Source organism: Perna viridis, chromosome 10, assembly GCF_037379345.1.
Source record: "Perna viridis isolate PV_CMFRI_1.1 ecotype Kerala chromosome 10, ASM3737934v1, whole genome shotgun sequence".
Classification (NCBI taxonomy): Eukaryota; Metazoa; Mollusca; class Bivalvia; order Mytilida; family Mytilidae; genus Perna; species Perna viridis.
Genome location: NC_142454.1, coordinates 29621269 through 29648019, shown reverse-complemented (window position 1 = coordinate 29648019; position 26751 = coordinate 29621269). Strand labels below are relative to the sequence as shown.

The 26751-nt window shown below is 33.9% G+C and overlaps 1 protein-coding gene and 1 long non-coding RNA gene across 2 annotated transcripts in view; one reads left to right on the top strand and one right to left on the bottom strand.

Annotated features, from left to right (window-relative positions):
* Positions 1–26751, bottom strand: part of LOC148605292 (uncharacterized) — a 73803-nt gene that overhangs the window by 30649 nt on the left and 16403 nt on the right. The gene's annotated exons all lie outside the window — the stretch shown is intronic.
* On the top strand, positions 21394–26615 carry LOC148605294 (uncharacterized). Its single transcript, XR_015915746.1, has 3 exons — positions 21394–21664; positions 22924–22993; positions 26507–26615. It is a non-coding gene; the product is annotated as an uncharacterized LOC148605294 (long non-coding RNA).

Genomic DNA, 26751 nt, shown 5'->3' with positions numbered 1-26751 from the left:
CGTTATGCCAGAGCTTGCCGAAACTACGCAGACTTGTTGTATCGCACTAGACTTACTATTAAGCATTTGAAACATGGTTATGTTGCTACAAGAATGAAGCCATCCCTACAAAATTTTTATGGTCGTCACCATAAACTTGTGTATCCATCGGCACCAGGAAAACTGTTTGTTGAACGTGTCATAGTTTTCCTTTCATCTTTCGTTCCCTCTAGACTTGATTTTTTATGAGCATCACTGCCGGTGATTCAGAAAAGCAGAGGACGCTTACCCTTCTTGTGCACTTATTCCATGCACCCAGTTTTTATTTGAGTCCATGATGCTCATATACTTCTGTTACTTTGTAGGTTTTTTTGGTTATTTTATGTTCTTTATGTTCTGCCCTGACCCCTTTTTGTATAGAAACTGGCGAAGAAAATTTTTTGGTCGTTCCCTCCGCGGGACTCGAACTCGAGCTTCGCAAATTTTACAGTTCTAACATCGTTGGGAATTTTTCAGTCCCTTCTATGAGTTAACGTTATCTTCCCTGTATCAATTTGATCCGATGGAGTAGTGTAGCGAATAGAGCACCAACACTCGGAGACGTTGTATAATATTGCTTTATTGTGACATGCATTATTAATTTTATTTTGTATCGTACATAATAACACCTAGATGAACTGTCCCGTACTACCATATATCGTGTACTAAGTTACAGCCCTAGATTAATCCAGCGAAAGCTATATTTCTATAAAGCCTAGCTGGCCGAGTGGTCTAGGGCGCTGGACTTAGTGCAGGCGGAGTTGCCATAGATGTAACAGCGGTACGAGTTCAAGTCCCGCGGAGGGAATGACCAAAACATTTGCTTCGTAAATTTGACAGTTGAAACATCGTTGGGAATTTTTCAGACCCTTCTATATATATATATATATATGTCATATTCAACGGGAAAGAACTCAAAATCCATTATCACCTTTCGAATTTCAATTCTTCAGTGGATGCGAACATAAAGAAACACCTGAGATTCAAATATCATTGTCCACGCATTAAAACAGTTTTAATCACCAATTTTGTATAAATGGCTATTTTTCTTCAATTGACCAGCATGTCAATTTGACTCGAATTTACCTGTACACATAGGAAATAGCTCAAAACATTATCTCATCAGTTTAGTTTATTTTGGCACTCAGCAAAAAAAGGAGAGATCAGTGTTTTACATAATTTTACATAAAAAAGGACTCACTCATATCTAGGGAATGCTGTTTTCATTTTCTTAATGAAACACGTGTTTGTCTGTAGTCAGAGTGCAAGGTTTGGTGATTTGAGGCCATATTCCTCGACAAGTAATGATAAAAATGAACGTTATAACTTTCAAATTATTTTTTTGTATTCGATGGACCGGCAACCCTTTACAGATAGCACCCAACAAGCCAATTTGACAACAAGAACAATCACTGTAAATCCGAAAGCTGTATTCAGTCATAATCGAACATCAATTTCAAGAATACATACTAATGACACAATCCACTACATCAAAGTTCGACAAAAAAGAGATCAAGATGAGTGCCCTTATACCAGAACAACTTAAACGCTCAATTGAATACATTTTACACATGATATATAAACTCACTAAAATAATTATCGTGCAATCAGTGCACGCACACACACTATTAAAATAAATAATAAGCATCGTCCTCTATCAACATATTGCATATCAGTACGTAAGAAAGAAGTTACTAATATGATCCCAGACATTCCTATAATTTTTTTAATCAAAATCTTTTGAGTGGTTAATGAGTAGTTGCGCTCACAAGATTTAAGCATGTAAAACACTCAAGTTTGATTATCTAGCTTTGGAGTTCTTCGACACAAACTATATCCCTACATGCACATCTAATTATAAAACCTAAATGTCAAACAATGTTTTATCAAATTCCCTTTATCAGTTTAGGAGATATGCTTACAAGGTTTCAACATGTAAAATCTTTAAGATTGATTATGTCCGTTTTTGAGTCCTCTGACAGTAACTTTTTACCCTCGTTCACATTCACATATGATTCCCAGACTTCCTTTAAAATTCCATCAAAATCCCTTAAGCGATAAAAGATTAATTAATGTTGACAGACGGGCAAATGGTAAGGCGGATAGACAGGTAGATAGACAGAGGGGTAATTCTTTTATACCTCCAAACTTTGTTTGCAGGGGTGTTATAATGCTAATTGAAAGTTTCATCTACAGAAATAAGAACAAGGGAAATATGGTCATTGAGACCAGCGGATATAATTCGACAAGTTTGTTTTGAAGGTTAGAAACATATGAACAGGAACCTGTGCCCGGAAAAGGAAACACTTTGTATTCTATACATTGACCAGACATGATGATTCTGTTAAATATTCAATGTACAGAATTATGTCAAGTAGTTTGAATTACACATTAAGCATATGTATGTGAATGCGAATTGAAAACTCACAAATTAAGCAAGAACATACAATGATAAAGTTGATTAAATCTGCAATGTGGTGCAAGCACTACACAAAAGTAAAATGTAACAGGGAAGTCATTGTATATTTTTCAGCAAATGCATTTTAGTTTTTTTTTCGTAAAAAGCAATTTAAGAGAAATAGAGAAATACACAGTTCACACATACGAATATTATTACAATCATAAGAAATGTGTTGACTCATGTATTGGACCATCATTCGTGCACGTTGTTATCAATTATCAATTTAACTAGTTTAATTGACTGAAAAATAGATTGTACTTATTAGTAATGACTCGTACGAATATCATTACAATCATAAGAAATGTGTTGACTCATGTATTGGACCATCATTCGTGCACGTTGTTATCAATTATCAATTTAACTAGTTTAATTGACTGAAAAATAGATTGTACTTATTAGTAATGACTCGTTCGAAAAAGCCTTGAGTGTGAAATGTTAAAGCGGTTTTCTTGTTTGTATTGCAAAATCTTACCCACCATTTGCCTATTATGTAATATCTTATCGTTTTTATTTTCGTCATTTGTAAGCTTATATACTTTTTCCGAGATCAATAGTCGAACATACCTCTTCATGTTAATTTATACAGAATTTTAGAAATGGTTCCGCCACCATATCTGCATGCATGACGTGATGTGGTGTAATTATGCACCAATTTCACTTTTTGTATTAAAAACTTATAGTATCTGTACGACACATTAAATGTTTGAATCTGCAAGGATGTTGTTTTAAAGCAGGAGAATCAGCAATACCAGCATCATGATAAGCAGCATTTTTAAAAAGTAAATACTGGAACTTTTTTTACGAAGAATTCACCAAAATTATATTTTCTTCTCTTTTTGTTCTCAAAATGTAATATATTACTCTGGCCAAATCCCAGCATAAACAAATAATGTTACGAAATAATAACAATAACAAAAAAACGGCGATAACCAATACTAAACGCGTTGGAACAGATAAAGTTATACTGAGTAATAAAAGACATATATTTACTATCCTATACAAATACAATTTTTTTATAGTTTTCATCTGTTAAATATGAAATTGCAGTGGTCAAATATGGTTTGTAATTACAATGCTTTACAATATATATATAACGTTTTAAATGTATTGTCTGAGATTTAAGAGTCTCCATTGATAGGAAGGAAATGCTTATAAAAATAGTATTATCAGGAAATATTACTACGTTTTTATGATTATAGAATACCACTGTCTGAAAAGTGCTTATTATCTCATTTTTTATAAGGAATAATAATAATGCATTTGATGAATTATGGATTATTGTATTGTTTGCGCTTGTACGCTACACACATAAAATACATATATTCAAATCCAACCGTGTTTTGAACACATTATACAAACCTAGTCTACGAATTGTATTTCATTTTGCAGTGATTTCTTTTTTATTATCTTATAGCTAGTCATACCTTTAACATAATAATAGCGTACTGCGTTACGATGTATTCAGTTTTTGTTTTTATAATTTATAGTTATCTATTTATTTCCTCGCATTGCTACGTAGTACTCACATTTTTTATACACTACACATGTTTGCTCTGTACGATTACGTGTCCAAGTTAACCGATTCGATCAAAATTTTGGTAAACAGTCTCAATGGAGATTTTACGTAACAGGTTTTATCTCAATTCCTTCTCAATACTTTGATATTTTGAAATAGGCTTCGAATATATTATTATGAATTTTGGTTTCGAACCTTTGCAATGATAATACAATATTTGCCTAACAGTTTTGTATTTTGACGTTTGTCTTCTCGTTTTGATTTGTTCCTTATACTTAAGTGAGCATTGGCTTAACGGTTTCAAGTTAATTGTTGTCTTTTTTAGAAATCATAACATTGTTGTGGTTTTATTTTGACTGTAACCATCTGTGATGGTTTATTAAAATGATTTTAAAATGCCACATTTTGCTGACAGTGAAATGAACAAATAACCAAAAGTGAACAAGAAAAAAAAAAGACGAAAAAAGAAATGCCTTGAAAAATCAATTATTTTAACGTCACATCTTATATGACTTGGTTTTATCGAAAGAATATCTTCCAAAAGAAAGTGTCTGTGTTTTAGATATCATCAATTTCAAAACTTTTTTGAAGCAGTTTCTTAATTAGGTGTTTTCTATCATACATTTACATCGCTCACTAACTTTTATACTACATAGTAAGTCTACTTTGATTTTAAGTTAATAGTAGGATAGCAGGCTATCAATTTGTAAGAATTTAATGCACCGGAATATAATACGGCTAAATTATATATGGATGGAAATCTTATATAACCTTGGTTCCGTTGATTACTCATTCAAGGCGTATCGAAATATCGATGTCATACTCATCGATTGTGGTCACGTCTCTGACAAAATAAGGTCAAAAGTTAATCATTATTTTAAGAAAAAAATGTTTTACCATTTTTGTATGACTTACTTCCTTTTGCTAGTAAGCTACTATCTAAATATTAAAAAAAACACATTCTGAAATAATTTTTTATATCTAACATTGGCAGTAAAATATTGAATTTTCTATTTAAAAAGCAGCTTTGAAAGTTCCTTTTCTCCATTAGTTCAAATACAAGTTCCCATTTGGTTCATTCTATGAATATTTGGTATATCTGCAAAGATATTCATATAATACTAAACAAAATTGTTTAGTACCTCTGAGTTTTATATAACCATCTGAATTCTTGACAAAATTTGTAATAAACATGGAAAACTCAAAAGAACACCACTGAACATGTCTATAATTTCCTGTACTGGCTACAACAAAAACTATTAGTTTAGTTGAAAACGGAAAGCATGAATATTATTTATTTAAAAAAAGACAATACGAATAATGCAATAAATGCAACTCAAACAAAATAGAAGGAACAACACTTCGTTATTTGCCACAATTGATTGTATTGTACGTAACGAAACAGTATCCTAATTGATTTGTTTTTTTACTTCATATCGCCGATATAAATCTTAAACACCCAGTGCAAGCCAAAAGAAAAAAGCAAAAAGACATTCATTACATTTTATAGTTGTACCATGTTTTTGAAAGGTCAGGAAATAGGAATTCTTTCTTGAGATTAAAAAAAATAAATTTTACTAATAGTTCCCAGGTGTCGAAGGAATAGGTTCTGAACAGATTTAAGCTGTAGTAAATTAAAATGAGTAAAAGTATTGAACTTTCTGGCTGGTAAACTCGAATCTTTCACATTGCCCTGTTACGAAAGTACATTTTGTTACTAGATACTAGGGTAGTTTTTGATTTGAAGCCTGCATGTGGGTAATAAGAATATATTTGCGGAAAATAATGGATATTTCGTTTTTATTCACCGACCTCTTGACAGGATAGTATTGATGGTAGCAATTTGTTTACCCCTTCGTACACCAACCAATATTTCATTTTGAAAAAAGTTTATTTCACCTTGCAGGTTATTTCATTAATAAGTTTTCCGGTTCAAACGAACTAAAACAAAGAAAGGGACTTCACAAACATAAAACATTACTAATATAGATATGAATACTAGTTGCTTAGGTGTGAGTTTATATGAATAAATAAATGTTTTTAATCTAACTCCTAGTTATGTTTGCTCTGCGTGTTTAGTTTATGTTCCCTTTGAGTCTAGTGATAAAACAAAATGGCGTTTGCTACTTGTAACATTAGGTGAAACATCAATATTACGATTTCAGCTTGACGTAAGTCTGAAAATCATTAGTATGGTTATTGGTTGCTGTGTAAAGCGTTCGTTTGCTGAGGTATATTACGATAGGTTACTGCATGCAGAAGCGGTATAGAATTTTTTAATTAGTAAGACTCCTTTTTTTGCTTGTTTATAAATTTAATTGCAGTATATAATATTTAGCCCTGATTCAATATATATATATATGTTAGAACTGTCAAATTTGCAAAGCAAATTTTTGGTCTTTCCCTCCGCGGGACTTGAACTTGTACCGCTGTAACATCTATGGCAACACCGCCTGCACTAAGTCCAGTTCCCTAGACCACTCGGTCAGCTAGGCTATATAAAAATATAGCTTTCGCTAGCCGGGTCGTTTCTCCTCGTACGATTAATCTAGGGCTGTAACTTAGTACACGATGTATGGTAGTGCGGGATATTTCATGTAGGTGTTATTATGTAGGATAGAGAAACAAATTAATGATGCATGTCACAACAAATCAATATTATACAACGTCTCATAATTTGACGACTCTAATCGCTACACTGCTCCATCGGATCAAATTGAAACAGGGAAGATAACGTAAACTTATAGAATGGTCTGAAAAATTCCCAATGATGTTAGAACTGTCAAATTTCCGAACCAAATTGTATTTACATTCTGCTTTGGTTACAGAATTGACAAGTGTATTCAAATGTCTTACATTTAAATGACAATTATTGTCTCTTGATTGCGTGATTGTGAAAGGTAAAATGGTACATATCTAGCCACGTCCACACAAAATGCTTTTGAATGAATAGGTACCGTTTCTCCGGAAAGCAAGCGGCACATTGGAGATGAGGTAATAGTTGCTTGACCAGAAGATAGAGAACTTAAACATTCCGGATTCCGCTTATAGGGATTTTTGTTTTTCAAAACCAATTTTACTCATTACTGGATATTTAAATAATATACTATACTTATAACAGCCTACATGATTGCGGCAATTATATAAACAAAATAATAACAATAATAACAGGCGCTATTGATGTGTATAAGATTGATGTTTATTGGATCAACATCATGCATTTAATAATCATGATAACAGTAGTAATTAATACATGACATATCTCAGTAATTATGCTTTTAGATTTAAATGAATCGCCCTTCCTAGAGTATCAACACAACTAAAAAAATATTTAAAAAATCAGATCATTTACTGTTTTTTTTTAATCGTTTTAGTATTGGTTGTAACTGCCTTTTTATTTTTATTTTAGCATAGGTATTTAGATTAAATCATAATCTATATAGAGTTTACAGTGTATATGTAATTGTTTCCAGTCACTTCGGATAAAATGGTATTTGATCACGAAATTCACTTCACAGATGCTGAGCCTAAATCAAATAACTCGAAACACTATTAGCCTTTCTGGTCCACTACCTCAAAATGATTATACATAAAAAATTGATTTAAACAAAACATTGTAAAGGTTCAAAAATAGTGTTCTTGCCTTCTTCAGACTTGAATAAGTAAGACAAATTCATATATTTCTATACGTGCATATACCAGATAAAGAGTTCAGTGTAGGCTATACCATGACTGTCTTTATTTGTTACTGGTTGGAACCAATTCGATAAATATTGATTTGATATATAGATAGAATATATGAATTGAGTTAAACAACAAGAAGAAAAGTATTATTTTTCATATTTGGTGGGCTGTACAGATAAGCAAAAATTGAAAAATGGAGCATCAACTTTACAAAAATCATTTCTCAATATCAAGTATGAGAGATAATATGTTGATCAGTGTCTTTCAATTAATTTGACGAAATTTACCATTCACTGGGATTCCCATGCAAGAATGACATAGGATTAACATTTTCAGTATGGATAGCGATGTAATTGATACAAGAAATGTTAACAACTTTTCGATTAAATATTCATTATCGTTACAATTAAAAACAAAACATTTTATTTTTGAACGAGAACTAAATAATTGTGGAAAATATTCTTATATAAGTTGTTCATTTTGTCTGTTGGAATTTAATTCAGTCTGTAAAGATTGCTCAAATTGTGTTATTTTCCGGCATACACTGTGTCTGTGATTTAATGTTGTTTTTTTCCCAACTAGGATGAAAAGATGAAAAAAGGCAAGCATTCAATTAAATAAACAACACAAATTATGAACTTCATGTTTTGTCCGAGGAATAACTAGATTGGTGCAAAACATTGACATGATACCATTATAGCTGTTACTGAAGTATACTCATACACTTCAAATAAGCAAAAATAATTATAAAAAAAGAACTTTAATAGGACTAGTACGACCATTCACTAAGGTGAATTAAGGAAGTACTCTGACATATAGGATATTCACCTACATATAAACAAAAAGAGTTTTCGGCCGTGAACAATATCTTTCATTGAAATATTTGAAAATAAACTAAAACAAAATTAAATTAATATGATATACAGTTAGGTCATTTCTGAAAATTTGATCCTATTTTGTTGAAATAAACCTGTTTTGAGGCAGTTCGCACAGAAATTTCTAATGTTTTGTCATAAAATAATGCATATTTTTTTAATTGCTTGGTGTGTGGAGGTTCACGCCATATGTAAGTAATTTAGTGATTATTCTTACAAAATCCAGTAGCCATGGTAACAAACTGAAAAATTACTGAGTTTTAGTATAAATTAGGGTGCATTTCCAAAACTAATAACCAAAAACTATGTTGTTTTTTTTTTAAATATCAGGCACTTATAGACATTACCACAGGACGAAAGCATGCATGGAGTAAAAATAATAAAACCCTTTTTGATTCATTCTCTCACAATTTTAGTCCCGTGCGAAATAAGGTATTTTGAAAATCAGCCATCTGATGCTGAGGAGAGAACCTAATACGACACGGGACTGAAATTTCCGGGTACCATTCTTTATTTAAATTACACCTATTTACCATAATATATATCACATCTGTCTATGTATAAATGCTTATCTACATTTGAACAATATATCCACCACATTTCAACATTTAATTTTATGTTTTACAAAACTTGATAACTTGGGTAACTTGGTGTGCGAAACAGTGCGCCTTAATGTAACTGTATAGTGCACCTTTAGTGTATATACTAAGGTCTGTTTAGAATTAAATATTCAAGTGTGCTATTAAAGACCGCTTGTTAAGAATTTTTGTCCTAGATAGTGCATGCATGCAAGTTGTTAGTGGGGTCTCTTGTTTCAATATTTCCTGAACAAACGAGTTTAGATATGCATATTTCTAACATTTTGGAAATTATTTCCTAAAAAAGTTATTAAATACTTAAATTGGTCCCAGTCATCGACCTCGAAGTTTGTACATTTATTTTTTCGATAAGTTTCACGTTCATTCAAGAAGCAAGGTTAGATCTGTTTTCTTTTTGGCGAAACGGGGCCAAGTAGCATGGTCGGATTAAGTCTAAAGTACAGGAATGTCGACAATTTAGTGCCGATGTGGACAAAAGGGTAAAGTATACTACAGAAACTGTGAAGTCAGCCTCATATCTTGACCTACACTAATAGTTCGGTGGGATACAGGAAAACTATTGACCGAACTATAGGACAAACGCAATGACGTTTTATTCCGTATTGTTATCTTTCAATTAATCAATACCAACATCCCTTTAGCATATGGGTATGGAGATTTCATATCGAAACGTTATGCCAGAGCTTGTCATAACTACGCAGACTTTTTGAGACTACTTAAAAATCAGGCTTTTGGATCAGGGTTATGTTGCTACAAGACTAAAGCCATCACTACAGAAGATTTACGGTCATCATCATGAAATCATGGATCGTTACAGTAAATCTGATTTGTTCAAATGTCTAAGTTTTCATTTCCTCTTGCGTCTACACCGGTTTTCATGGTGCTGATGGATACATCATAACGATCCACGAGTTTATGATGACGACCATAAAACTTCTGTAGTGATGACTTCAATCTTGTAGCAACATAACCCTGTTCCAGACGCCTATTTGTTAGAATTATAGCGCGATACAAAAAGTCTGCGTAATTTCGGCAAGCTCTGGCATAACGTATGAGTTGTGATATGAACACTCCATATGCAGGAGCCGAAGGGATGTTGCCACAGAATTTAGGTTAAATCTTATCTTCGGGTGTCTGAGATTTCCCTATCTTACACCCGTACAGGTGTTAGATTCTTAATATCCTTTAAAGATAGTATGTAGAAAAAGTACTTTGTAATAAACAAACACAGACTTATGTATACATCTTCCTGTATACCCTAAACTGTACTCATCTAAAAGTTACCTTGTTTGTTTATGACTTGAGCCCCTTACTTGACAGACAACTAAAATAAGAATGTTTACCCTTCACATGAGGTCTAGCAGATACAGGTGAACATATAGTACATTGTACCCTAAAAAGTGATGATTGATTGATTGTTACCTTTTAATGCCGTTTCGGCGACTAGGGCCATATCACGGCAAGAACATTGAATGAAATGGAAATATTAAAAGCAAGATCAAAGTCTCTTCATAAAAAAATGAAATTAAAACAAGCAGCTATTTACATATAAAAAGGTACATAAAAGGTGAACCTAAGACATAAAATACATATAGAAACATAAATTCGATAAAACATTTAAAATATTGAAAAACTAAGGAAGGTATCCAATTTAGATTTTATTAAATAAACCGATGTCCCGCAAGAAATCGATAATGTTTTTAGATGAAACGGTCTTGAACAAATCAAACATATTGGCGCAGTCAAAATAATTTTGCCTGGTGTTGGCAAAATCCACACAATCTAGAAGAACATGTTTGATAGAGAAAGGGCAATCACATGGTATACACTCAGGTGGAGGATCACCAACAAGCAAATGGCCATGTGTAAATCTAGAATGTCCAATGCGGCATCTAGTCATGACCACTTGCTCTTTGCGATTACCCGACCCGGATTGATGAACGCCTAGATCGGGTTTTATGGAATTGAGTTTGTTGTGTTCAAGACCGTCCCATCGGTCCTGCCACATCTTTAAAATATATTTCCTTATTAAAGGTTTAAAATCGGTGTATGGCAAACTAACGTCCTTTATTATTTCATTTAATGCCTTTTTGGCAACCCTGTCTACAACTGAATTCCCCTGAATACCAACATGACTGGGTACCCAGACAAAAACAATCTCTTTATCAAATACCCGAAGTCGATGAATAAAATACAAAATTTGTAAAATAAGAGTGTTTTTCAGTTTGTGATTCTTAATTGCCAAAAGACAGCTCAAAGAGTCAGAACAAATAATAAACTGTGACAGATTAGATTGAGTAATCAATTTAAGTGCTAACAATATGGCTCGAGCTTCAGCTGTGAATATGGAAGCGCTCGATGGCAACCGTTCAGTTACAGTTCTGTCACCATGGACAGCAGCACATGCAACGCTATCGCCATCTTTTGAGCCATCTGTATACACTGTCGAAAAATCCGGATAATTTGCTTTAATTTCAGAAAATTTTTGTTGTAAAAATAAAGGATTGGTATCGGACTTTTTATATTCACGCAGATCAAAAATGAAAGAAGGATGTGGAAGCTCCCATGGAGGGCATTTCGAAGTAACAATAGGTGTCACTGCATTGGTCTCCAGATGAATTGCTTCCAAATGAGGTTTTATTCGAATTCCAAAAGGAGGGGTTTTGCTTTCATGTTTTCGATAAATGTCGACATAAATAGGGTTAATGACACAGTCGTAGGCAGGGCTATCTGGGTAGGCCATAAGTTTACTTACATATTGAAGACCTAATTTCAAACGTCTGTCTCCAAGGGAGGGTTCATTTGCCTCGGCATAAAGGCTCTCAATAGGAGAGGTTCTGAAGGCACCAAGGCAAAGTCGCAACCCCTGGTGGTGAACAGCGTCTAAAATTTTAAGGTAAGATTTTTTGGCGGAACCATAAACAATAGATCCATAATCAAGTTTAGACCTAACCAAAGATCTATATAAATTTAATAAAATTGAGGTATCAGCACCCCAATCGGTACTGGACACCATTTTTAAAATATCTAGTGCCTTAAGACACCTAGATTTAAGTAATTTGATATGGGGAAGAAAAGAAAGTTTACTATCAAAAAGTAAACCAAGGAATTTTGTTTCTTCTACTATTTTGATTTTATTACCATACAGAAAGAGATCTGGGTCCGGATGCAGCTTTCGCTTTCGACAAAAGTGCATACCAACAGTTTTAGATGTAGAAAACTTAAACCCATTCTCCAAAGCCCATTTCTCAATTCTTTTGAGGCAAAGTTGTAACTGCCTTTCAATATTACTCATATTTTGTCCCCTGTAGCAGATCAAAAAGTCGTCTACATACAAGGAACCGTCAATATTGTCCTTCAAAACTTGGGCTAAACTATTAATTTTAATACTGAAGAGAGTGACAGAAAGAATACTTCCCTGAGGAACTCCCATTTCCTGTTCCTTCTCCTCAGAAAAAGTCGAATTTACCCTCACATTAAAATGACGATCTGACAAAAAATTAGACAAGAACAGAGGAAGTCTTCCTTTCAACCCCATATCAAATATATCTTTTAAAATACCGTATTTCCACGTCGTGTCATAGGCTTTTTCTAAATCGAAAAAGACCGAAACAACATGTTCATTTTTAGCAAATGCATTTCTGATGAGCGTTTCAAACCGCACTAAATGGTCAAGAGTACTTCTGCCTTGCCTAAAACCACACTGAATATTAGTGAGTAAGTTGTGCTTCTCAAGGAACCACACAAGGCGATCATTGACCATTCGTTCCATTGTCTTGCAGACGCAGCTTGTCAATGCGATCGGGCGATAATTTGAAGGATCCGTATGATCTTTTCCTGGTTTTGGAATAGGGACTACTGAAGCCGTTTTCCAGATGGACGGAACGTTACCAGAAGTCCATATCTCGTTCATTAACGCAAGAAGTGTATGTAGAGATGGATCAGGAAGATGTTTCAAAAGTTGATAGTGAATATTATCTAGCCCACTAGCTGTATCGTGGGCTTTAGCCAGTGACGATTTTAGTTCCTCTATAGAAAATTGAGAGTTGTAGGATTCAGCATTATTTGACTTGAAGTTTAATTTTGTCTTTTCTGCAGATGATTTAATTTTTTGAAAATCCGGTTTGTAGTCAGTTGAGGATGAATGTTTAGCGAATGTTTCAGCTAGCTTATTGGCGATATCTTTTTCGGTGGTTAGAGTGGTATTACCAACTTTTAGGTGTTTCACTGAAGAATTCGAATTTTTTCCTTTTACTTTTCTAATAAAATTCCATACTTTATTGAGGGGAGTGTGAGATTTAATACTAGAAACAAAATTTTTCCAAGAGGTTCGTCTGGCTTGTTTACATGTACGTCGAGCTTTTGCTCGAAATATTCGGAAGTTTGACAGATTTGCTGGTGTAGGATTTTTGTCAAACCGGCGATGGGCCTTGTTGCGTTCTTCGATCGCTTTGTCGCACTCATCAGTAAACCATGGTTTACTAGGCCTTTTTGGATTTGTCGAGGTTTTAGGTATTGTTTTATTAGCAATTGATGTCAGTCTTTCATTAAATAATAAAATGGGATCTTCAACATCCTTCATCGTTTCTTATCGTAATTCTTCAAGACAGTGGGCTTCAAATGAAGCCCAATCTGCTTTCTCAAGTTTAAAACGAGGTTGACGTTCCTCCGTTTTGGAGGATAAATGCTCAAAAATAATTGGAAAATGATCACTCCCGCACAAGTCATCATGAACTCGCCATGTAAACTCTGAAAGTACGAGAGGATCACAAATGCTTAAATCAATAGAAATATACGATCCATTGCCTGAATGAAGGAACGTTGAAGATCCGTCATTAAATATGCACAAATCTTCTTGCTGAAGGAGCTCCTCAACTTTTTTACCTTTATCATTCGTATGATTACTTCCCCATAAAGGATTATGAGCATTAAAGTCACCCAAAATAATAAATGGTTTGGGCAACTGCTTAACCAAATCAACTAATTTATTTCTGCACAAAATTGAATTTGCGGGAATGTAAATGGAACAAACGGTTATGATTTTATCAAGGGATAACCGAACGGCCACTGCTTGTAGATCGGTAGTTAAAGGAACTGAACTATGTATTACTCTGTCCCTAATAAAAATGGTAGATCCACCAGCAGCTCGTTCATTTGCCTCAGCAAATGTACTATACATTGTATATCCTTTTACGGAAATTTGATCCGTTTCTTTTAATGAGTCTCCTGGAGACATAATGCAACTGGTAAAATAGACTGAACAAGAAGAGTTAATTCCAAAATATTAGCCTTTAAACCTCGACGATTCCATTGAAGTAATTTGGCCATTTTTATGGGTGACGAATGGGGGATATTTTCTCTGACTTGGATCCGCGACCACGAATCGATGACCTTCTAGTACGAGTGCCACCATTAAGGTCAATTCGAATTGACTGAGCGCGCTGCTCCTTGTATTTTTTCATGGCAACAGGATCTGTTTGGTCAATCTGATCAAGGTCGGGACCCAGCCAGTTTTTACCTGGACAAAGTCCATGATCTGTTGTTTCCATGTCAGATTCGGAATCCGAGTCCGACACCAAAGGCGACACAATCTGTCGCCTAGACTTGGATTTCTCCAAGTCCTCCACACAATAATTCCCCAACTTTTTTGGGGGTTGGACATTCTGTTGAGATTTGGAAGACGATGACTGTTGTGATGATGGAGATGATTTTGAAGATGATCCGGAATTTTGGGATGACTGAGTCTGGGAACATTGGTGAGATTTCTTAGCTCTGGCCTTTTTAATTTCCTCTAAACATTTTTTGGATGGTTTCATTATTTTGGTGGATACCTCAGTGGGCAGTTTGGCAAGACCATTGATATCCTCTTTCCAACTCATGATCGTCTGCACCTCAACAGTCGAGGACAGACAAGCACGCTTTGCAACACTAGCATAAGATGTTTTGCCAGATGCAAGAAAATTGTTGGAAAGGGACCACTTCTGGCGAGCTTCACTATATGAAATTTTGTTTTCAGTTTTTATCTTTAAAATATCTTTTTCTTTCTTATAAAGAGGGCAATCTTTAGATGATGACATGTGAGCTTCCTCACAGTTTCTGCATTTCAGATCTTTTCTGCAGTCGATTCCCTCGTGTCCTTCTTCAGAGCATCGGAAACAAAACAGTTTTCCTCTACACTGGCCCTTTCCATGCCCAAACTTCTGGCATTTAAAACACCGAAGTGGGTTAGGAATATACAGACTGACAGCTGTCCTGTATGGACCAATGTAGACATGAGATGGCACTGAAGTGGAACTAAATGTTAACAGGATTGTTCTCATTGCTGTGGTTGCATCTGCACGTCGAGAAGTAAATCTTTTCACTGACTTAACGCCTTGTGATTTCAGTTCCTCACAGATCTCTTCATCAGTCAAGGCGTCGAGGTCTCGACCCCGGTATTTAAGGACACCCTGTGACTGATTTAGTGACTTGTGTGCAGATGAAACCACATCAAGGTCACCAATCCTGGTTAATTTTAACAAATTTGATGATTGGCCAGGTCTGAGGCATTCAATTAAAATTCCTGATCTTATTTTCTTTGTATCTTTAACATCACCAGCTACACCCTTGATAGTTTTCTGTATTAAAAAAGGAGAAAGGTCATTAACATTTTTGTCTTTATCTTTTGCAGAAATTACAATAAATCTTGGCCAGTTTTTATCACTTTCGTCAGAAGAATTGCAGACATCACTTTTTCGTTTTTTTAAATAAGAAACATTGGACTCCCCGTTGTTTTTTGTCGCCATGTTAAGTTGTAGTAAGTTTCATCGTCTCTGTTCCCCACCCGCCACCGAGTGCCAACACGGGCGATGCTAGGACTCTACGGATTTCCAGCAGATAGCATCAGGGATTCCAGAGACGACATACTCGAACAGAGCGTATCTATCAATGGCGCATAGACAGCGTACTACTCGATTGACCCATGAGCCACCGCCTTCTTCATTTGCCATTTGTAAGCTTTTGAAAATCTTAGAAACATTGGATTTAACAAAATGCCATCAGTAAAGCAGGTGGACAAATGAAGGGCATGGCGTGACCAGCCGATTGATCGAACCGGGTCCATCCGATCTCCCGTTTAGATGACCTAAGAGCCGAGTGGCATATACAGCCGTATCCTCGATCATCTAGCCATCGATGACACGGGGGTTACGTCACGACTGGAGTCTAGATACGACCTTCATCCACTAGGACCTCCTCGCCCACCAATAACTCACGGGTTGCAACTCACGGCAAATAAGTAGGTGAACCCACTTTTTATTTTAAACATCGGGCCCACGGTCGATGTTCGGATCGCTTTAGTCTGGCCTCTAACATTTGACCTTTCCAGCATGGGTAACCCTACCAGGAGAAAAAACTCCAGCTGGCATAGCTCTTAGGATCACTAAGGCACGCAAGCCCCCCTACCACGACAAGGATAGCGATCCACAGGGGGGCCCTAAAAAGTGCATCAATCAATAATCAAAAATATATTTATCTATCACAAGTGCAAAGAAGACTTAAGATTTAAAGATAGATTTAAATGTTACCATATACAAAGACTGACAACCCTTTAACCCTTGATTTACGATTGATCAGAAGTAATTTGAATTTCTTCTTTGTCCTTGAAAGTATGTCTATAGATGAAATAAAGAACTAGTGCCAAATAGGGTACACATCCTTGTAATAATCAGGTTCTTAATAGACATAAACCTATTATTTACAACATATACATGTATATTAATGATGCTTATTCCTTACAGAACTTTATGGAACTACAAGCAATCATAGGGTAAAGATCTGCACACACACCCTGAACCATTATAACCGTGACCGATACCATTTTGTTACCTTCAATATCGCCAATACTGAATATCAATATTCTGCTATGAAATATAAATAATTCAGCTGTGTTAGATCATATATACAAGTTGACCAGGGCAGTACAATCAAATCAAAATGTGTCATGAGAAAACCCAGCGAACGGCATTTTCTTTCTTGTCACATGAAGGCTACCAAGCAGGATCAATGTTAACCCTCAAATGCGCCATAATAACTTCATAATTATAAGTTGTCTGATTTACTTTTTTTGTATATAATTGAAATTTAGCAACGGACATGGCGCCTAATCGGAAACGAAACTGTTGTCATGTAACCTGTTAGTTTGTGGGCAACCAAATACAATAGGTAGTCATCATATTCTTATTAAAAATTTATAATGAATATACCATGTAATTTCTTTCATTTTTTTACGTATTCCCATCATTGGCCTTGTATTACTGGAATTCTGTTCGGTGCATGACAGACATTTTCGTCGTATTTGCTAAAATACTAATGTGTATCTATAGTAGTGAAAGAAAAAACCAGAAGTTCCGAATGAAAATGCTACAACTGGTACTTAATATGAGTCTTACCACATAAAGTAATACATTAACAGGGAACCAGAAATATGGCGGGAAATCATGGTATTTCAGCTCTTCAATTGTGAGATAATAGGGAACATTTCAAAATATCCATAAACCAAGTTGGCGGATAAACAATACGTTCTGTGCAAAATTCTCGTAGGGAAAATACATTTTGAAGTTTTTCAATCTCGGAGGTAAGAACGAGAAATAATTGTATGAGAATCGTAGTACAGAACGACATGAATAAAATGACAAGTTTTTGAAAGGAACCGTCGAGTAATTAAAATAATAAACGCAAAAAACCGCAAACATTCTGAGGTGACTTGGAGTATAGACCTGAAAAAACCTATAATGAATGAAAGTTCATTTAGTCAGGAACTTATTAGTGTTTTATAAAAAAAAAAGTCTCATGTATGCATCATTTCCAATGTACATACGAAAAAATAACATTAGTAATTTATCAAGTCATTGAAGAAGTTCAGACATCCCGTGCCCGTATCCGAGTCCTCCGAGCTGAAAATTAAATTTATTTAATATTTGAAATGAATGCAAGTGCATGCATCAACACTGCTATAAAATATTTCAAGACCTCAAGAAACTGTCCAAATGTTCAAACATTTATGAAAATCGTTGCCAATCTTGTCATTCTGTGTCAGTACTAAGTACGTGTTAAGGGAGGTAACTGTGTAACTATATATTGTTATAAATACCCAAAATTCAAGAAGTTTTTTTTCAATCTCTCACATTATCTGTTTCAAGCGTTCGATTAAGAAATGAAGGCTTATGGCAATTTTGTACAGATGCGATTAAAGGTGTCAGACAAGATTATGCAATGTGTCCAAATTTCTTAAATATTAGAGGGAGAAAGAAATCAATGGCTACATATCACAACACAGGATGTTGGTCATGATATTGTATTTATAAAAAAAATAATAAATTCCCTTTGACATATGTAGTTTAAAGTGTAGATCGTAATTAATTAAATAGTGATATGTACATGGTATATTTTGTTCGTAAATATTAACCCCATCACATATATACTGCAACTAAGATGCCTACTGTTTCTATATTTAAGTTTCATTTTTACTCATCATTAAAAGTCAGACCAATCTTTACCTATATGTACCGAGTGGCGTCAAGAGCTAATTAATAGCTATCGGTAAAAATCAATAAAGTCCGTGTATGATCAACACTTGATTCCTTCAGATAGAAGAGTTTTACAAGTTAGCTTTTCACAAATATCTAAACAATTCATTTTTGGTTACATGTGTAGGATTTTTCATAGAGCCTAACTTAATGTAAATGTAGTGTTTCCCTTTAAGAACCAAATAAAGTGAAAAAGCAACTGGGCAATCAACTGGACGCCTCTTATATACATGTATAACGGACCTACCACTAAAATGGGCGTATACATACCCGTTGCGTCGGTCATTTTCGGAAAAGTCTGTTTGAAATAAATGAAATTTACTGTAGCGAAATGCGTTGCTCTTTTCCAATTCGTGTTTCCGCCTCTAACACATATGTAATAAGCTACATGTAGAAAGTAATTTCAAATTCTTAATAATATATATATTTAAACAGCTGTTTTAGTAACAAAATTCTCTCGCTACAGATATGCTACATGTATAACGGATCGATACTTGCTAGTGCGAATAGAAATGGAAATATGCATAATTATGCATACACAAAATGATAGTTACATGTATAGATGTATAGTACATGTATATAACAACTTGAATTGGATCACATACAAGTTGGTTGGAGTACATGTTAAGCTCAATTTGACCAATATTAAAAACACCAGTTCAAAAATGAACGTGTTCTTAAATGAGTGACAATGTAAACGGATGTTTTGGAATTTAGATTTTGAATTAAAGTCTACCAGATACAAGTGAATATATATGTATTGTACTATATGTATTTAACTTTATCTAACTCAAGCGAAAAGAAGACTCAATGATAAATTTAATCGCTGTCTTTAACAAAGAAAGACAGTCCTTTTAAACCTCTGTTTTAAATCTTACATATTTTTTTAACCATTTTGTTTATCCTTGACAGCAAAGACATATAGTACTTAGTATATGTAGGCCTGTGTACTGTATATCATTGATCTTCAATATCAAAAATAAAAATTTCCTCATTCAGTATAAATAATTTATCATGTTACATCGTGCAATTTGATATAGATACAGATATTTCTTTTGTTTTGGCATTCCCTTGTGAAAAAATCAAATAAAGTAGTAAATAAGTCATCCTTACTTAGAAGCAGTACATACATTGTATACAGATTTATTTATTTCCTTGCCTATGCATATAAGGTGTGGCGTGTGAAGAAAAAAACTGCAGAGGTTTTATTGAATTTACCCATTATTTATGCCTCATAACCTCTAGAAATAACCACAGTTACTTTCCTCAACACACTCAAGAAAAACAAAGATAAAAAATTATTGAAGAACAATGACAATAATTACCTGTAAATATGTGTGTTGGGAGGGAGGGGGCGCACAAAAGTCTGTATAAAAGCTTGTTTTTGTGTATACATAAAACATACAAAAATACGCTATCTTCATTAATTGCCTTGGATCCGCCTTGGTATAGTCTAATTAGGTGGCCTTGGATCCGCCTTTGTATTTTCTAATCAGGGGCCTTGGGATCCGCCTTTGTACTTATGTATTGAAATTGTGATAAATATAAAGATATCCCAAATATTGAGTTTGGTATATTTGTCAGATTAGATTTTTTTAAGTCGCAAATATTGTTAGCGACTTCTTGCAACTGTAACTTCAGTACTTGATATTTGTATATGATTTGCATAAATATGTAGTTTATATAAGCCACACAATGTTGCAGATCCTCGCCGTGTTTACCGCCATAGCGTCATGGTTCTAGCTACATACGAAAAAAATTGACCTCTTAAGTATCATACACGTGTGTTCTACGTGTGCTTTTTGCTTGAACGAGAATGGAAGTGTAGATGAAATGATTGGTAAATATATATAACGATTAGCGACTTTTCAGGTTTTGATTCATGTCTACTGACACAAAACAACTTAATAAAGATTGTAGGTTAAAGTTAGATATCTAATAGTTATTTGTATGCATGGTATCTTTACCAAGGACACTACTGAAAATATATTACTGTTTAAATACGATCATTAAATACTCCTAACCGCAAAGACATGCATGTATTTATTTACAGGTCTATGCTAATTGTCTGGCACTTTAATTTGTAAGCACCTTACTCAGGCTTTTTCACTATATATATAAATTTTTTAATTTGCAGGTTTAAATGAAGAATTCAAATACAACATACTGCTAAGTGCACATTTCATGCAGAGACATCATATTTTACACGTGAACTGTATGTACAATACATGCATGTACATACAATGTATATGTATTAATTGTACCTTGATCATTAAGTTAGTGTACTTAATATATACTATATCATCTAACTGTATTATCACTTCAACCGTATAGTACATCAAACATGACTTTATCTTAAATGTTTGTTGAACATATATAAATGATTCATATGTAAACATGTGGGACCAGGTACTATATCACAGGTCTACAGGGTCGGATCCTGACACTTTATAAAGGAGGAGCGCCAGTTGATGTTCATCAGGGGTGCTAGAATATTACTTGCCTTTTTTAAAATTTTACTTAAAGATGAATTTCCCAATAAAAAGGGAGTGCTAACCCCCTGTATCCCCTCTGGTTCCACCACTGGTCTATGTACTTTATAAGGTACACGTACATGTAATATCAGTCATCTTGTTTCTGTTCACTTGCACTAGTTAATATGTCAAATGTCGTGTCGTACATGTGTGTGAGAATACTTACGTAGAGCTGTATATGTATGTGCATGTCTAGATAAGCATATTTTGATTAAGTCATTGTACCGTCATTCTTATATCCAGAAGTTTATCTTTATTATGATTTTAAGCGATTTTCTATAGGAAAGATGATTAATTACAGTATCATGTTACCTATGTATTATGTTGTTTAAAGTGGTTGTGAAAGTTTTTGATTTATTGGATATTGGTGCTAAGTTGGTGTTGGATTGGTGCTTAATTTAGGTCAGTTATGTAAGTTATGATGATTAAAATAGTTGGTGTATAGTTGGTGTGAAATTGGTGTTGAAAAGTTTATAAGGGCTTTGATTTTCAGTTTAAAAAAAAAGATTGGAGATTGAAATTTAGTAGTGGAATAAAATAGGATAGGTGGCCAAAAAGGAGAGAAGAAGGAGAGAGACTGGAGGAGGATTGCAGATTTTATGTTTATGAATATACCGTGGCAGACTGAATGTAAGATTGGAATTTATTTTTATGTGGTTAAGGGATGTGTTTTTTGAGACAAGTGATGCAAGAGGAATATTATTGTTGAGAGTTGTCGTATTTAAGATGTGTGTTAAAGTAACACAAACTAGAAAAAAAACTGTGAAAGCTCACTTGATAATACCCCACTACCCTACCCAGAATACATGTTGGACACGCAAGAAGTGATTTAAGCATGCAGTATGATAAAACAAAATAAATAATGCACAATGGCTCCATGTAAAGCTAAGTAGGAGGTGTACAATTCATCACATAGTAAATAATTTGTGAACGTGTCATCAAATGTCATTCAGCATTGTTTGGTGGTTTCGGGGAGTTAGAAATAGTTGGAAATAGAGGGTTCCCCCCTGGTCGACAATGACACAGTCCGTATTTTGCATCAGGAAACCACAAAAGTCATCCAGATGGAAAATCAAATTGGAGGTGCATAATGACATCATGTAAAAACACGTAAAACTGTCTCGGCACAAGTTCAATCATATTAAATTGCACTTTTCTTCCCATTGAAAGGTGTAAAAATAAAAAATCGCAGTATCCTCCATTAAACATTATGATTTAAGCAAACAGCAACCAATGAAAACAAGACATAATCTGAATTCCAAATTTTCTACCGGAAACATGTGAAAGAAAGAAATATGACCCTTGACTGTTATGTGTGAAGCAAGCAAATGCTTCTAATGATTTCATTGTACAACGCGTAATATATCATTAAAATATATGCTAAGCGACAAATTGAAGAACGTGCTAAGATTATGGATATTCAATAACAAGAAAAATCAGTTTTGTCCTAGGTTTATAATCGGACAAAGAGAACAAAGGTCAAATACGTCAAATTCAAATTCGGTCTCCACTGGAAAAAAGCTGCACCAAATATATTTTGGAACTAGTGGAAATGCCGTAGACTTACCTAAACAATATCTAGATGTCAAGAAGGTCTCCATCGTTTCAGACTTTTTCCAAAGTTACAAACAACATTAACATTAACATTAAATTCTCCACTTTCATTCTAGCTGTATTGGTACGCCAACGTCATTGCTGAGGCAAGGAAATACTTATCTACAACGCTTGTTGCATTATGAGGTATAGTTGTGTTTTTCATGTTGTCCTTAAACAGTTACGGAAGTACATGCAAAGATAGTATTATAGCCAAGGCCTAGAGGGGTGACAAAGTTACAGGCGTTATTGTACTACGTATACCCCAACTCGCACAAGGTAGACAGTTCTCAAAATAATTTAAACCGTATGTAAACTAGAGGTTCTCGAAAGCCAGATCCACTCACCTGATTTGATAAGCTACATTCAGTTTATTGTAAAAGCGGTCAAGTATTTTCATAAGTAAAAATTCCGAACAGTCATTTTGTGCAGGATACCAACATCTACAATCATCCCAACTATCATATAATTATGTACTGTAGTTTCTGAAGGGAAGATCTTTCTTAAAACAAAACAATAAAAAATCGCAACAACAACAACAACACAAAAATCCAAAAATGGCAATAACTCAAACTTGGATAAGCTGGTTTTTACCACTTTTAGACATCGGATAAATATTATCATTCTGAACGCTTTTGTACCCCATGTCCGTATGTTGTTAAACCAAACGGTTTTGGAGATGACTATACATAAAAAGCTTGGCCAAGCTAGCAGCATTACATGACCACTGCCAGTTAAACACTGTTCTTTTGAGGCAATTGTGGACACAATACCACATTTGACACACTAAACTTATGAACTGACAGTTCATTTGGACAATATTGTACAATATTTTAAAATTCAATTTAAGTATAAAGGTCTGCTTGAGTGGGCTTTCGGGCATTGATCACTCTAAAAGTCAGTAAATGGTATGGTTAATTCCGTAAGCATACATCTTAAAGCTCTTTTTTTGAAGCTGGGATTTTCATACAGAATCCAATAAAAATAATTAAAATCGCACCAAAATTTAAAAAAAGTCAATTTTTGGGGCGTGGTCCCTATGATCCCTTATAAATAAAACTGTAGGACATATCTTATATCTGATTGAAAAATGCAGGCATCAATCTTCCAAATCACATTATCAATAAAAAATGATTTTAGGATGACCCTCTTTGGCCCATTATCATTTAAAAAATGTAAAAGGTTCTGAAATCTGATTGAAAAACTATGGGAATGACTTTCACGAGGACTTAAAAAAAAGTCAAACCAGACCAGGAATAAACAAGCTACAGTTGCGATCACTTCTGACCTCTCTTTAATCCTGTCAGGATTCGCTGTCAAAGAACAATTCTAAACTGCCAGAAACTGTTCTGATCTGCGACACACCTTGTCAGAGTCTGTTAGGACTTTGGAAAGCTCTGTCTTAATCTGTCATGGGTCCTGACACCCTCCTGTCAGGAACTGTTCTAGGTAGAACAGATACGCGGATTAGAAGAATTCCTGACAGATTTCTGACCGTCATTAGCTCGAGAATTCTTTTTTGACTGAATTACATAGAGGAAATGTACGTGATTCTGAAAAAAGGCGTAGCACCCGATTCGTACGACGGGACGGAAGCCTTGCTATATTTAAACTTGATATTTTTTTCCAATCTTTTACTTTTATGTATGGCATGCAGTAATAACAAAAAAAAATGTATTGCCTGCCTTACCTGCTACTCTCCTAAGTTTAAAGTCTTTTGGTTGCAGATCTAGACACCGGTATGATACAGAGTACTTATACACATATTGACAATTTTAAACAGTTTATACAGAAATTTTAGATCTTTATGGAACATTAAAGTGTTCACACATCACACACTTTAAAAGAATATGATATTTTGGAAGAATTTTGACTGAAATAAATAAGTCGCAGTCACCCACATGGTAGTTATATCGACAAATTTAGCATTTCAGTCATCAATTTTAGACTCCCATGGAAATTATAAGTGTGCGCACTCATACATTTTGCAAGAATATGACATTTTTAAAGAATTTTGACTCAAAGCAATATGTCGCAGCCCCTATATTATAGTTATATTGAAAAAAAATGAGCATTTTAGTCAATAATTTCATACCTCCAAGCAAGTTATATGTGTGCACACTCATACGTTTAGGAAGAACATGACATTTTTAAAGAATTTTGCCTCAAAATAATGTGTCAAAGCCACCGCATGATATTTATATTGAAAAATTTATCATTTTAGTCAATAGCTTTAGACCATAAAGAAAAATAAATCTGCTCGCACCCATAAATTTTGCCAGAATATGACATTTTTGAAGAATTCTGACTCAAATTAATATGTCACAGTCACCATATGATAGTTATGTTGAAAAAAAAACAACATTTTAGTCATTAATTTTTTACACCCATGGAAATTGAAAGTGAGTACACTCATACATTCTACAAGAATATGACATTTTTGAATAGATTTGACTCAATCAATTTGTGGCAGCCCCTTTATTGAAAAATTCGGTGTTTTAGTAATAATTTGTAGACCCTCAAGAAAATTAAAAGTGTGTGCACTCATACACTTTGCAAGAATATAACATTTTTGAAGAATTTTGACTTAAACGTAAGTCACAGCCACCATATGATATTTATTTTGACAAATTTAGCATTTAGGTCATTAATTTTAGACCCTCATGGAAATAAAAAAGTGTTTACACTCATACCTTTTACAATAATATGATATTTTTAAAGCATTTTGACTCAAATCAATTTGTCACAGCCCGTAAATGATAATTATATTGAAATAATTAGCATTTTAGTTAATAATTTTGTACCCTCAAGCAAATTAAAAGTGTGCGCATTCATACATTTTGCAAAAATATGACATTTTAAAAGAATTTGGACTCAAAATAATGGATCACAGTCACCGCATATAATATTTATATTGACATTTTTTGCATTTTAGTCATAAACTTTAGACCCTCATGGAAATTAAAATTGCTCGCACTCATACATTTTGCAAGAATACGACATTAATAAAACTTTTGACTCAAATTAATTTGTCACAGCCACCATATGATAGTTATATTGAAAAAATAGCATTTTAGCCATTATTTTTTTACCCTCATAGAAATTAAAAGTGAGAGCACTCATGCATATGTTGGAATATGACATTTTTTTTAAGAATTTTGAAAGTAATATATGTGTCACAATCACTTACATGTAAGTTATATTGAAGAAATAAGCATTTTAGTCAATAGTTTTATACCAAAATGCAAAATAAAACTGCTTGCACTCATACACAGTTAGTAATATGAAACTAACACTTTTAATTTCTACATTTTCTACATATGAGACCATGTAGGTCAATTGGAAGGAAGTGTTCACACTCATATTCGATGCTCAAAATGGCATTTTGAAGAATTTTGACCGAACTATCTCGGTATCAGTCACCAATATAATGCTAAATTGTCAACTTTCACAATTGTTAGAATGATTTGTGGTCCATATGTAATTTGTCAAACTTGAACTTCGTGAGAATTACCAAACATCTGTAAGTTATCGGATACAACTTCTACACTTGGAACAGGAACATAGACCTTTAATTTTATAATTAAACAAAAACTGAATACTTCTTATGAATTTAACTTTTCTTTAGAGTCTTATATATATATATATACAACGTTTCAGAATGTGACGACTATTCGCTACACTGCTCCATCGGATCAAACTGAACACATTATGGTAAATTAAGAATCAATTATAAAAATAATAATAAAAAAACTTAAAAACAACCAAAAATGAATTGCATATTTATATATTGCTACCAAATAGGTTGGAAAAAGCTACGTATGTCTGATATAACGATATGAAGGTGCGAGTAAAGAACTAAAATATCTTTTGTATGGAATGTGAAAAAAAAATCTGGACTGTTC